Source organism: Phaenicophaeus curvirostris, unplaced genomic scaffold (assembly GCF_032191515.1).
Source record: "Phaenicophaeus curvirostris isolate KB17595 unplaced genomic scaffold, BPBGC_Pcur_1.0 scaffold_82, whole genome shotgun sequence".
NCBI classification, from domain to species: domain Eukaryota; kingdom Metazoa; phylum Chordata; class Aves; order Cuculiformes; family Cuculidae; genus Phaenicophaeus; species Phaenicophaeus curvirostris.
The window spans coordinates 91,490-104,493 of record NW_027206704.1 but is presented as its reverse complement, the minus strand read 5'-3'; the positions used below and the strand labels follow the sequence as shown (position 1 = coordinate 104,493).

Here is a 13,004-nt window from a genome sequence, read left to right as displayed (position 1 = left end):
AAAGAGGGGCGGACAAGGGCAAAGAGGGTTGGAGAAGTGCAGAGAACATGGAACAAGGGGAAAGAGTGGAGGACAATGGCAAAGAGGGGCGGACAAGGTCAAAGAGGGTCGGACAATGTCAAAGAGGGGCGGACTAGGGTGGAGAATACAGGACAAGGGCAAAGAGGGACGGACAAGGGAAAGAGGGGCGGACAAGTGCAAAGAGGGGCGGACAAGGGCTAAGAGGTGCGGACAAGGGCAAAGAGGGGCGGAGAAGTGCGGAGAATACGGGACAAGAGCAAAGAGGGGCGGACAAGTGCGGCGAATATGGGAGAAGGGCAAAGAGTGGCGGACAAGGGCAAAGTGGGGTGGACAATTGTAAAGTGGGGCGGAAAAGGGCAAAGAGGTGTGGAGAACACGGGACGAGGGCAAAGAGGGGCGGACCAGGTCAAAGAGTGGCAGAGACGGGCAAAGAGGGGCGGAGAATTGCAAAGAGGGGCAGACAAGTGCAAAGAGTGGCGGAAAAGGGCAAAGCGGGGCGGACAAGTGTAAAGAGGGTCGGACAAGGGCAAAGAGGGGCGGACAAGGGCAAAGAGTGGCGGAAAAGGGCAAAGGGGGCGGACAAGTGTAAAGAGGGTCGGACAAGGGCAAAGAGGGGCTGACAAGGGCAAAGGGGGCAGACAAGGGAAAAGAGGGGCGGAGAAGTGCGCAGAATACGGGACAAGGGCAAAGAGGAGCGGACAAGGGCAAAGAGGGGCAGAGAATTGCAGAGAACATGGGACAAGGGCAAAGGGGGGCGGACAAGTGCAAAGAGGTACGGAGAATACGGGACAAGGGCAAAGAGGGGCTGAGAAGGTCAAAGAGGGGCAGAGAAGGGCAAAGAGGTGCGGAGAATGGCAAAGAGGGGCACACAAGGTCAAAGAGGGGCGGAAAAGGGCAAAGACGGGCGGACAAGTGCAAAGAGGTTCGCACAATGGGAAAGAGTTCCTCTGTTTGGAAAACTCGGTCGCTTGTCCTCCGTCCGGCTGCATCGGAGTGGCAGGAAGAGCTAGAGCAGCGTGGTGGGCTCGGGCCCGTCTGGCACAGCTCAGAGGATACCGGATGCTGGGATGTCGTGTGTGGTGGCAAGAGCTGCAGGGGTAGGAGGTGGTTCATTTCAAGCACGCTTACTTGGAGTACTTTGCTGTAACAGCTCCTTCCTTTTGCTCTTCCTGGTGGCTCGCTCCAGTGCCCGAGGCAGCGAGCACACTTACAGACAGGCGCCTCCTGCCTTCTTCGCACTGATGATCCCCCCCCACTGCCAGTTTCACCCTCGTCAAAACTGCAAGCGTTTGCTTCCTTTTGGCTTTGATTGCTGTTTTCACATGTTCACGAGGCAAATCCGGTGCCCGAATAAATACCGCAGCGTAGGAGTGAAGCCGGCGACCGGCCACTGACCGTGCCGAAGTCTCCCGACGTCTCAGGTAGTTGCTGGCATGGATGGGCTTGCATGTGATCATAGGAGGGAGATCTCATTGCTCTCCGCTCTCTTGACAGGCGGAGAGGAGTGGGAGCGGTTGCTTTTGTGTGGCTGCTCAGCCTCAAACCTACACTCGGTTCCGTTCTTGTTATGCTTGATGTGCGGGTGAGGGTGAGCTCCGTCTGAGGCACGGCACACGGGCAGTGTCGTGTGGTCTCCGTGGCCTCGCTTCGCATCCAGGCATCTCGTTCTTTGGAGGACAAACCAGGCTTTGTTCCTTCCTACCAATATCGCGTGCCTGAACTAAACCAAAATGCCTAAGCAGATCGCTGCCCCTCTCTGCCAGGCTGAGTCCCTCTCCTGCAGAGGCTTTGGTGACAGGTGCTTGCTGAACGGGAGCCGATGCGTGTGTCTGGAAGAGCTGCCTCGCCGTCGCACCTCTCACTTATACACGTGTGTTTCTCAGGCCTGTAGTCTGGGCCAAGCTTGAGTTGCGTGCGGTGACGTGGTTCCTGCCAGCCGGCGCGTTGCAGGTCTGACCCCGGCAAGAGAAGAGGCATGCTGCGGGGAGCCTTTTGTGCCTCTGGAGGAGGATAAATAGCAGGGTGCCCGGGCTGCTTTTCTACGCTGGGCTGTCATGCGGGTGTGATTTAGAACATCTTAGCGTAACGAGTTTACATGGGGTAAGGCTCGGTTTGGTTTCCTTTCTCTTTTTGACCAAGTTCGTCTACCAGAATAACTGTTAAAACGAATCACGTTCTCTATCGACTTCCCTGCAACTTGGTCCGGTGACACTGCTTTCTGTCTGGCGAGTCCTCCCATTCCTTGCGGTTTCCTTTTGGGGGGGATGAGTGAAACCCTTGGCCATTCTTTTGAAGGAGATTCTCTTCTCAGCTTGCTTTGGGTGGGCTGTAGAGCAGGGGCTGCGGGAGTCGGAAGGTCAGAGAAGGAAACGTGGGTGAAGGAGGAAAGCGTTTTTGTCCTGGGGCCGAGGGCCGCCTCGTCTCATTGCCCTGCTAACGATCCTTTCTGTGCGTTCCCTCCTGCAGGTCTCTCTCCTCTGTGCGGCGTAGGAAGTGGATTCCTCTCCTCCTGCGCACACCCAGCTGGAAGACGCGGCCTTGTCCAGACCCTCTGTCCCGGTCGCGCTGCCGCCACCTTTGCTGCGTGACTGGGAAGAGCGTGTCTGTCTCCAAGGATCCTTTGGCCTCTTCTGCCCAGGTGTGGGGAAGCCAGAGGAACCCTGTGTAAACCAGTGTTGTCCACATTAAAGCTTTTGATCGGTCGCCGACTGCCGTACGCGTTTTGCTTATTCAGTGTTGGAAATGAAGAAAGAAGGTGGTGGAGGCAGTTGGGGGCACGTGGCGATGGCGCTGCGAGCCACAGTCCGGCACGGGGAGTGCCGTGCTGCGCAGGCTCTGAGTTGGCAGCCGGCTGCACGCTGTACGGGGGGCTGATGGGCTCGGACAGGCTCGCTGGCGGCCGGGGGCACGTGCTGGATCACGATGGCGTGCGGATGTTCGGCAGGGAAGTGTTCTCGCTGTCGATGCATCTGCCGCTTCCAAAGTCCCCTCGTGTCGGACTGGAATTCCGTGTCCTTTCCTGCAGCGGGTCAGTTGTTCCTTTCCAGCCTGCCCGTATGGCACAGCCGCAGGGCCTCCCGTCGGAACGGCGTCCATCGTCCGGAGACGGCGTGCGGGAGTGGGGAAAGCCGCGGCCTTTCCCCTGGAGGTGCCACCTCTCCCTTTCAGCCGCCGCTCGGAGGTTTCCCAGCCGCAGAGGGCTCGGAGAGCGGCCCCTCGGCACGGAGAGCGGAGCCCGCGGCCGCCGCGGTGCCCGTGAGCGCAGCCCTGCTCGCCGCGGGACCGGAGTGAAGGGGCGGCCCGGGGGAAGGCAGGCGCGGTCTGCGCTGCTGCGGAGCCCGGCAGCGGGGGAGGGTGTGCGGGCGGCGCCGTGGGAGCTGCTGCTCCGGGAGGTTCGGCGCCCGTCGGGATCAAACCCGCGACGGGAGAAAACGGTGAAAACGGGAACGACGGCAAAAAGAGCAGCCCGGGGCCGTGTGGCGACTCAGTGCTGCTGTGCCGTGGCCGCGGACGGTACTGCAGCCCTGGGCATTGGGGGCGCCCAGGTGCCCGATCATTGACCATATAAGGGCAAACTGGGCCAAGTGCCATAAAAACGAAAATTGCCATAAAGGGGCAAATTGAGTACATGAGGGCGAACTTGGCCAACTGCTGTAAAAGAGCAAATTGACCATATAGGGGCAAATTGCCATAAGAGAGAAAATTGACCATGTAAGGGAAATCTGGGCCAATTGCCATAAAAGGTCAAATTACCATATAAGGGCAAATTGAGCACATAAGTGCAAACTGGCCAAATTAACAATAAGAGGGCAAATTATCCATCAAACGGGCACAGGACACGGCACGGGCAAAGCGGGATCCAGAGGCGACCGATCAGAGTGCGGAGACACAGCCAATTGGAACACAGAGCTGGCAAAGTGGGATTGAGAATCGACCAATCAGAGTGCAGAGGCCCAGCCAATCAGAAGGCAGCGCTGTCAAGGTGGGATCGAGAAGGGACCAATCAGACCGCGGAAGGCACAGCCCTGCGATGCCCAAGGCAATGAATGGGGGGTGCCAAGTGCTGCCGCGCCGTGGCCGCGGAACGGTACTGCAGCCCAGGGCTGAGGGGGACGGGACGGCCCACAGGGGTGGGGCGGGGCGCGGGGAGGGGAGCGGTGCAGAACGGAGAGGGACAACGTCCCGCGTCCCTCTTTGAAGCTCCCCGCCCCTGTCCACGGTGCACGAGTCCCCTCGGCTCGGCCCCGTGCGGCTCGCTCAGGCTGCGTTGGGTTCCGCTCGGTGCCTGCAGGCTGCCATTGAAACGGCCCCGCGGGCTCCATGAGGTGCGCTGCCATGCTGTACGGCACGCATGCGCAGTGACTGCAAATGGGCGCCGCCATGTTGTACGGCACGCATGCGCAGTGACTGCTCATCGGCGCCGCCATGTTGTACGGCACGCATGCGCAGTGACTGCTCATGGGCGCCGCCATGTTGTACGGCACGCATGCGCAGTGACCGCTTATGGGCGCCGCCATGTTACATTGCACGCATGCGCAGTAAGTGCAAATGGACGCCGCCATGTTGCATGACACGCATGCGCAGTGACTGTAGATAGGCGCCGCCATGTTGTACACTACGCATGCGCATTGGCTACATTGTAGGTGTCGCCATGTTGTACGGTACGCATGCGCAGTTGCTACATTATAGGCACCACCACGTCGTATGGCACGCATGCGCAGTGGATCCTCCGCTCAGACACCGCCAGCCAATCAACGCCCGTAGAGCGGTTGTAGGGCGGGCCCTGCAGCGAGCGCTCCCATTGGCCGGAATCCCTGCGCTCGGGATGAATGGGGCGGGGACTCAGTGCTGCCGCGCCGTGGCCACGGAGCGGTACTGCAGCCCGGGGCGGGGGAACGGGACGGCCCACAGGGGCAGGCGAGCCGGGAGGGGCAGGGCAGGGAGAGAGGCAAAGAGCGGCTTGCAGCCGCGCGGCGCCGTTCGGGACGGCTCGGCTCTGCTCTCCGCTGCCCTTCCACCCGCCGCCACTGAGGCCAACGGGGTGCAGGCTGGGGCTGGGAGAGGGACAGCGCCCCCAGGGCCCCCGTGTCCCCCCCAGGTCATGAACGGCTCGAACGGGGCCGGGCTCGGGTGAGTCAGAGGCACCCGGAGAGGCGCGGGAGAGCGCTCTGTGGCCGGTGGTGCCGCTCCGGGCTCGCTGTCTGTGAGCCGCGGCCCTCCCGGGGCCAGCTCGGGCTCAGGGGCGGTCGGGGCCTTCGGGGCTGCGTCTGCGCTCGGCGTGCAGCCCCGCAGGGGAGATCCCCGCTCGGGAGTGGGAGGAGGGAGCGGGGGAAGGGAAGGAGGGGAGAGAGGGGGAAAGCAGGGGGGGAGTATGGGGCACAATGGGAGGAGAAGGGGGGAGAGAAGGAGGTGGGGAGGAGGGGAGGAGGGGAAGAGGGGAAGGAGCAGAAAGGGAGGTTTGGAAAGCACTTTTGTGTTGTCGGTCTAGAGAGAGCGGGGGGGGTGTCGCGTTTTTGGGGTGTCGTGCGCGGTGGCGAGAGCTGCAGGGGCAGGGGGGGTTCATTTCAACCACGGTTACTTGGAGTCTTTTGCCCTAACAGCTCGTTCCTTTTGCTTTGATACAGGATTATGGGGAGGAAGGGACTGAGTGCCCGTGGGTTGAAATCAGGGGAGCCCACAAGAAGGCTGATGTTGTGATGGAGTCTGTTACAGACCAGCCAGCCGAGAAGAAGCAGCTGATGAGCTCTTCTATAAACAACTGGGGATAGTCTCAAGATTGCTCCCTCTGGTCCTCATGGGAGACTTCAATCTTCCAGATATCTGCTGGAAGTACAATACAGCGGAGAGAAAGCAGTCTAGGAGGTTCCTGGAGTGCGTGGGAGACAACTTCCTCACACAGCTGGTGAGTGAACTGACAGGGGAAGGTGCCCTCGTGGACCTGCTGTTCATGAACAGAGAAGGCCTGTGGGGGATGTGGTAGGAGGACACCTGGGACAAAGCGATCACGAGATGATGGGGTTTTCAGTTCTAGGTGAGGTGAAGAGAGAGATTAGCACAACAGTCACATTAAACTTCCAGAGGGCAGACTTTCGACTCTTCAGGGGGCTGGGAGCTCTTCAAAAAGGAAATCCTAGCAGCTTAGCAGCAAGCCATCGCCATGCTCCAGAAAAGGAGCCGGCAGGGGAGAAAACCAGCTTGGTTGACTAGCGAGATAGTTGATAGGGAGACTTGAGAGACATCAAAAAAAAGAGGAGGGTCTGTGAGCTTTGGAAGAAGGGACAGGCATCTTGGGTGGACTACAGGGAGGAAGTGAGATCATGCAGAGGGAAAACGAGGGGGGCTTAGGCCCAACTAGAAATCAGATTGGCTAAGTCTGTGAAAGATAACAGAAAATCTTTCTATAAATACATTAACAATAAAAGGAGGACTAGGGAGAGTGTTCAGTTCCTATTGGGTGCAGAAGGGACAACAGTGACAGGGGACGAGGGCAAGGCTGAGGTACTTAATGCCTTCTTTGCCTCAGTCTTTAATAGTAAGGAAGGTTGTTCCCTCTGTGTACAAACCCAGGAATTAAAGGAGCAGAATGAGGCTCCCATGATCCAAGAGGAGGTGGTCAGAGCCTTGCTTGCCCAGCTATACACCACAGGTCTATGGGGCCAGATGGGATCCACCCAAGAGTATTAAAGGAGCCGTGGATGTGCTGGCCAAACCCCTTTCCATCATCTTCCAACAGTCCTGGCTGACTGGGGCAGTTCCACTGGACTGGAGGCTGATGTTGTGCCCATCTACAGGAAGGGTTGCAGGGAGGATCCAGGGAACTCCTGGCCTTGTCAGTCTGACCTCAGTGCTGGGAAAAGTCACGGAACAGGTGATCTTGAGTGCTATCATGAAGCACATGCAAGAAAACTGGGTGATCAGGCCCAGTCAACACGGGTTCATGAAAGGCAGGTCTTGCCAAACTAACCTGATCGCCTTCTATGACAAAGTGACTCGGCTGTGGATGGGGTCTTCCTGGACTTCAGTAAAGCCTTTGACACACTTTCTCACAGAATTCTGCTTGAGAAACTGTCACCTCTGGCCCAGAGAGGCGCACACTCTCCTGGGTGGAAAACTGGTTGGATGGCCAGGCCCAGAGAGTGGTGGGAAATAGAGTTAACTCCAGCTGGAGGCCAGAGACAAGTGGGGTTCCCCAGGGCTCAGTGCTGGGTCCAGCCCTGTTCAATGTCTTTATCAATGACCTGGATGAAGGGGTTGAGTGCACCTTTAGCAAGTTTGTGGATGACACTAAGCTGAGGTTGTTTAGCCTGGAGAAGAGGAGGCTGAGGGGAGACCTTATTGCTCTCTACAACTACCTGAAGGGAGATTGTGGAGAGGAGGGAGCTGGGCTCTTCTCCCAAGTGACAGGGGACAGGATGAGAGGGAATGGCCTCAAGCTCCACCAGGGGAAGTTCCGGCTGAACATCAGGATAAAATATTACACGGAAAGGGTCATTGGTCCCTGGCAGAGGCTGCCCAGGGCGGGGGTTGAGTCACCTTCCCTGCAGGTGTTTAAAGGACGGGTGGATGAGGTGCTGAGGGGCATCGTTTAGTGGTTGATGGGAATGGTTGGACTCAATGATCCAGTGGGTCCTTTCCAACCTATGGATTCTATGATTCTATGATTCTTTTTGCTTTGTCAGCAGAGACAATCTGACAGAAGTATTGATGATGAGAGAGCTCCTGTGGGATCCCGACGCCTCCTCAGGGAGAGAGGAAGAAGCGACGTGCTGGTGCCCTCCAAGCCAGCAGGATTTGGGTATGTGGCTTCCTCGGGACTCATTACTCTTTCTTAATCACTGTTGATCGTGTTGATGGCGCGAGCCGAAGCATTCTCCACTTTGGGTTAGCATGTGACAGCATCGCGTTTAGTGAACGCTGGATCAAGACAACAATACTAGGGTGGCAGGGGCTTCGCCAGCCGACCCTGTGCACGCCATGCAGCATGAACATGGCACACACATGCCAGGCCCACGCCCCACACATGCAATTCACCCCCCATGCACATCGTGCTGCCCCCATGCACACACCATGCATGTGCCAGGCTAGCGCCACAACCACCCCATGCACATGCTTCGAACATGCAAGTGGCATGCCACACACCAGCCAGGCACACGCCATGCACACACCTTGCACACACAAGCAGCATACCACATACCACACGCATGTATTGCACACGCAGGCAACATGCCACGCATGCCATGCATGTGTTGTGTACATGCCACACACTCCACACACAGGCCACTGCTTCCATGCACATTCCAGGCTCATGCCACAACAGTCAAGCACATGTCACGCACATGCCTTCCACATGCAGGCAACATGCCACGCATGCCACACTCTCCCTGTGTATGTTATGTACGGGCTGTGTACATACCATACACATGTCATGGACATGCTAGCACATACCATGAAGATGATATGCCAGCCACACTGCAAGCACGCTGCACACACACGAAGAGGGAAAGGAGGAGAAGGGGAGCTTTGGAAAGCGCTTTTATGTTGTTAGTGTAGAGAGTACCAGGAGGGAGGTCGCTTCTTTGATTCTCTTCTACAACCAGGCTTCTTTGCATTTAAAACCCTTCCGTGTCACAGGGTTTATAATGGTGCAACATCCGTTACGCTTGCTGCAGATCCTCTTGGTTCAGACGTTTCTCTGTTTCCAGTTACACAGAATACCTGTTTAGGCTTCTCATCTATTTTGAGGCTTAGCATCTTTTTAGACTTCTTTTTAGTGTTTGTGTTAAACTATGTCCCGTAACAGTGGTACGGAAGGGGAGTTGTTGCGTTTTTAACGGTAACTGTAGAGTTAAGGTGCCTCAAGTACCTTGGGGAAATGCAGACGCACCTCTTAGAGGTCCCTCATCTTTGCAGAGCGCTGTGGAGCCTTCCCATCTCTCTCATACACGCGCAGCGGAAGAAGAGGAGGGCGCCCACGGGTGAAACGGAAGCCGTTGCCATTCAGGTGAGAGGAGAAACGTCCGTTTTGCAGCTCTGAGTGAGGGTGACGTTTGTGATGCTGACTCCTGGTTCAGGAAGCAGCTTCTGCCTCCTCCGTTTGTTTCTCTGTGGATGAGGGCTCGGTGTATTGGCCCGGCTTCTGTGCCAGTGGCGTGGTCCTGTCGTTGACCACATCGTTGTTCATCGTGCGTGGGGGTGGGGGGCTTTTTCTGTTTTCTTACTTAAGCTCCGATTGTCACCTGTAACTGGACAAATGACTCTGTTAGCATCGTGATGGTATTCCGAGGTGGCGTTAAAAATTCTTTAACGTATCGTGCACGTCTCTCTCTCCTCACAGCCCAAAAAGCCAGTCTGGAGAATGTCCTTACTGCAGAAAACCTGGCAAAAGTCTCGCAGAACTTCCCTGCTTTTTCAAAGCCCGATATTTTTCCACCTTCCATCCCGTCGTGAGGAGTAACGGTGAGTGAGCTGGCACGGCACGGGGGGAGGAGGAAGATGAACTTTATCTGCTCTCCGCTGGCTAAACGAAAGGGCTGTGGGACCATCTTCATGGCATTGTTGCCGAGCGAGGCCTCGTGTTGTTGCCCTTTAGCGTTCCTTTGCACGTGTGTACGTGTGCGCTTACGCACGAGTTGATGTTGCGTCACGGCTGTTGGGTGAAAGCCCCGGGGAAGGCGATGGCCGAGCAGAATGTGCGCAGGCCGTCCGACGCTGTTCAGAAGGCGGTTGGATCCCTGACGAGCCTGCAGAGGCACCTCAGTGCCCCGCAAGGGTGGAACGTTCATGTTCACTTGGCGTGGAGACGAATGGTGGTGTAACTAAGCGGGTAGCTTCGCTGTTGGTATCTGCAGCTGGAAGCTGTTGTGGGGTCGTCCCGTGGGTCTGAATTTTTCCAGTGCGGAGGCCGTGTGCTGAGACCGCCGATCTGCTTGCTAAGCCAGAGGGTCCAGCTCTAGGGGTGGAAAGGTGACGCGGTGTTGGCCGTCCTCGCCACACGAGAGCCGGCAGCACCAGGGGCCTCCTTAGCATGAGGGTGTCTGCAGCTGAAGTGGCTTCTTTTGCCTCTCTCTGCTCGAATTGGGCAGATCTCATCCTTCAAGCGAACGCAGAAGGCTCCGTATGCTCCCAGGTCCCGTAGAAAGGGAAGTTTGGGGATTCCCTGACTGCAGTAACCCCTGCTGCTGCCTGTGGATTGTTGTGCCAAAGACACCCTTCGTGCAGGGAGGGGGCACGTGGGAGATGGGTGACGCGCTTACGTAAAGAGTGTCCTGCGGGCGGTGTGTCTCCTCGGAGCTGTGTGAAAGCCGACCTCCGCTTTCTCTTCCCCTCTAGAGCAGGCAGAGGATGGGCTGCAAGGCTGAGAAAACCAGAGCGAGGCAAGCGGACAGCTAGATTCAAAGTGGGGAGAAACACTGATGCCTGGTTAACAAAGGAGTTTCCACTGCTGAAACGGATGAGAACAGACGTCGCGAGCGTCCTTCTGTTGGGGGCCAGCAAGGGAACCGCTTCTCTGGGGAGAACTTGCACACGGCCGGGGGGTTCTGTCATGGGAGGTGACTGAAACCTGATTCCCGATCCTGGTTTTGTGAAGGAGAAGAAAGGGCCGTGAGACCTGAAGGCAGGGCTCTGCTTCGAGGCAAAGGTGAGTGCCCCATGCACACGCCATACGCATTCTAGGCTCATGCTATGCTCACCCTATGCATATGCCATGCACAAGCCTTGCGTACGCCACTGCGCCCATGCACACGCTGTGCACATGCCAGGCTCATGCCACAACCACCCCATCCACATGACACACACATGCCTTGCACACACAAGCAACATGTCACTCACACCACACATACCATGTGCTTGTTATGTTTATGCCTCGTACATGCTTACACGCACCACAGACACAGCAGCACGCTGCCCTCCCGCGGGCTGCGGCCAATGGGATGCAGGCTGGGACTGGGAGAGGGACAGCGCCCCGTGTCCCTCCCGTCCCCCTGAAACCCTCCTGTCCCTGCCCAGGGTGCCGCATGGGGCCGGGGGGAGTGCGGGGATACACAGCCTTTCCTCTTATGTCTGCTGTCTTTTTTAGTTTCTCTAAGACAGCTTTATTGGACTTGAGTTTTAGCCTCATGATTACGCATAAGACGTGGCTGAATGTGACGGGAAGACTGCTGGGAAAATGGCAAGAAGAAGATTGACAAGAAACAGTGGAACACGCCCTTTAGAGTTTCCTGCTCATCCTGCTGCTGAGAAATGGGAGTGTCCCTGAATTTGCTACTGCATGAGACAGACTGAAGAAGTTTAATAGAAGTTCAGTTCTATCTAAATGGCAGATGGGACTGTGCTTATGTAAAGCATATTGTGTGTAACTGTAACCAATACGCTTCCAGGCACTGTATCTCAGCAGCCAGAACAGGGAAGGAATCTTTTAATCTGTACATTTTTTTAACAATGATAATTGATGTTTGGTGGCTTAATAACATCTATAATTTTATATAATTTCAATCAAGCCTGGCTGTCATACATTGAACTTCCAGTAAACCACCAACATTTTATACTTAGGAGTAATTTCTTATTACCCATCCTAAGTGGGATGCTATAGTTTTGCTGTTAAAAGGGTGGGTCTTGTTCAAAAACCTCTGAAGGTCCTAGTTGGGTTGGTTAAGTCTGTGCCACACCTGTGGTCAGCAATTAGGTACAGGTGAAGAGTTTGCCCCTTAAAAGGCCTCTTGATTTAGAGCTGGCTCTCCCCTGCAGCTAGAGCATTCAGTGAAGGAAGGGGCTACAGAAGCCTGACTTTCTTCCTTTCTTTGCTGGGTTTTGAACAGTTGAGTGGTTTTCTTCGTGGTGCATTTGAGCCTACAGTCATCGTTTCTTCTGTGAGTTTCAGGTAATGCTTTTGCTTGTGGATTTGCTTTTTAGTCTTAGAGTAAAACTGGTTTGCCATGTGGTAGCTTCGGAGAAATGTCACCACAAATGTTTGTAGTCAATGTCATCTTTCTTTGTTCTTGTTTTATTAGTAGAAGTAGGGATTATTTTTTTTTAGCTTTTTTTTTTTTTTTAATCTATTGGGGCCCTAAGGATTTAGGCTCAGCCTAAATAAGATTTCCAGATTTCCAGTGTAGTTTTAGTGATAGCTGTTACTGTTTTTCCCAGAGGTGGTTTGTTTAATTTGGGGTTTGTGTCGTAAGCAGTTGAAAATTATGTTTGCCCAGAACGTTTTGACGAAATGCCCAAGAAAAGTGTTAGCTTGCCTCTTCCTAGCCAAGCTGGGTTTTTTTTTCATATTTTATGTATTTTATTTCAGACTGTAATGCCGAACAAAACTGCTACAATTTTACTGTAAATAGAGCTCAGCCCTAACTCGGTCTCTGCCGTTTCTAGAAGTTGTTCCAAAACCATCACGTGGCTTGGCACAGTTAAATACAATCGGCAGTCTCTGCTCCGTAAAGGTACTTAATGGAGTCACTGTGCAGGGTGAACTGGTTTTCACGTTGGGATGCAGTGAGGTTTATGCGAGTTAGCGCAGAGGGCACTGCCAGCCCTGCCCGCGTTGTGTCTCTCTCAGCTGGAGTTGCTGTGTGTTGCTTGGACAATGCCCTTGGTTTGGTTCTGGCTTCTGCAGTACATCCTCACATAGAATTTCACACAGTGAGTAACCGAAACAATTGTATAACTGGAGGGAAAGGATAATGCAAGCACCTTCCCATGGAGCTAGGGAACTCCCTCTGTTAAACAGGCTCTGTTTTCCTCCCCCCCATAGCGGGGAGGCCTTGCTGCCGTGCCTGACTCCTTTATTGATGTGAGGCCAGAGATTATCATGAGATCAGAAAGTGACTGTCTGCAGAAGCAAGAATGATAATTAGGACCCGATATTGATCATCTGCCCATGTCTTGTGTCTTTAGTCACTGAGGAAATGCCAATCCAAAAATTCCTACTTGCCAGTCCATAGGAAGAAGAATATTTTCTCCGTAATGATGACAAATTGTGAAGT

At 55.1% G+C, this 13,004-nt stretch overlaps 2 long non-coding RNA genes across 2 annotated transcripts; both read left to right on the top strand.

Moving 5' to 3' along the window:
• The first annotated feature begins 1,348 nt into the window (after positions 1 to 1,348).
• Positions 1,349 to 2,730, top strand: LOC138734461 (uncharacterized). Its single transcript, XR_011339580.1, has 2 exons — positions 1,349 to 1,442; positions 2,488 to 2,730. It is a non-coding gene; the product is annotated as an uncharacterized lncRNA (long non-coding RNA).
• A 3,138-nt stretch (positions 2,731 to 5,868) lies between these two features.
• Positions 5,869 to 9,402, top strand: LOC138734460 (uncharacterized). Its single transcript, XR_011339579.1, has 3 exons — positions 5,869 to 5,923; positions 7,701 to 7,816; positions 9,356 to 9,402. It is a non-coding gene; the product is annotated as an uncharacterized lncRNA (long non-coding RNA).
• The last annotated feature ends 3,602 nt before the right edge of the window (positions 9,403 to 13,004 follow it).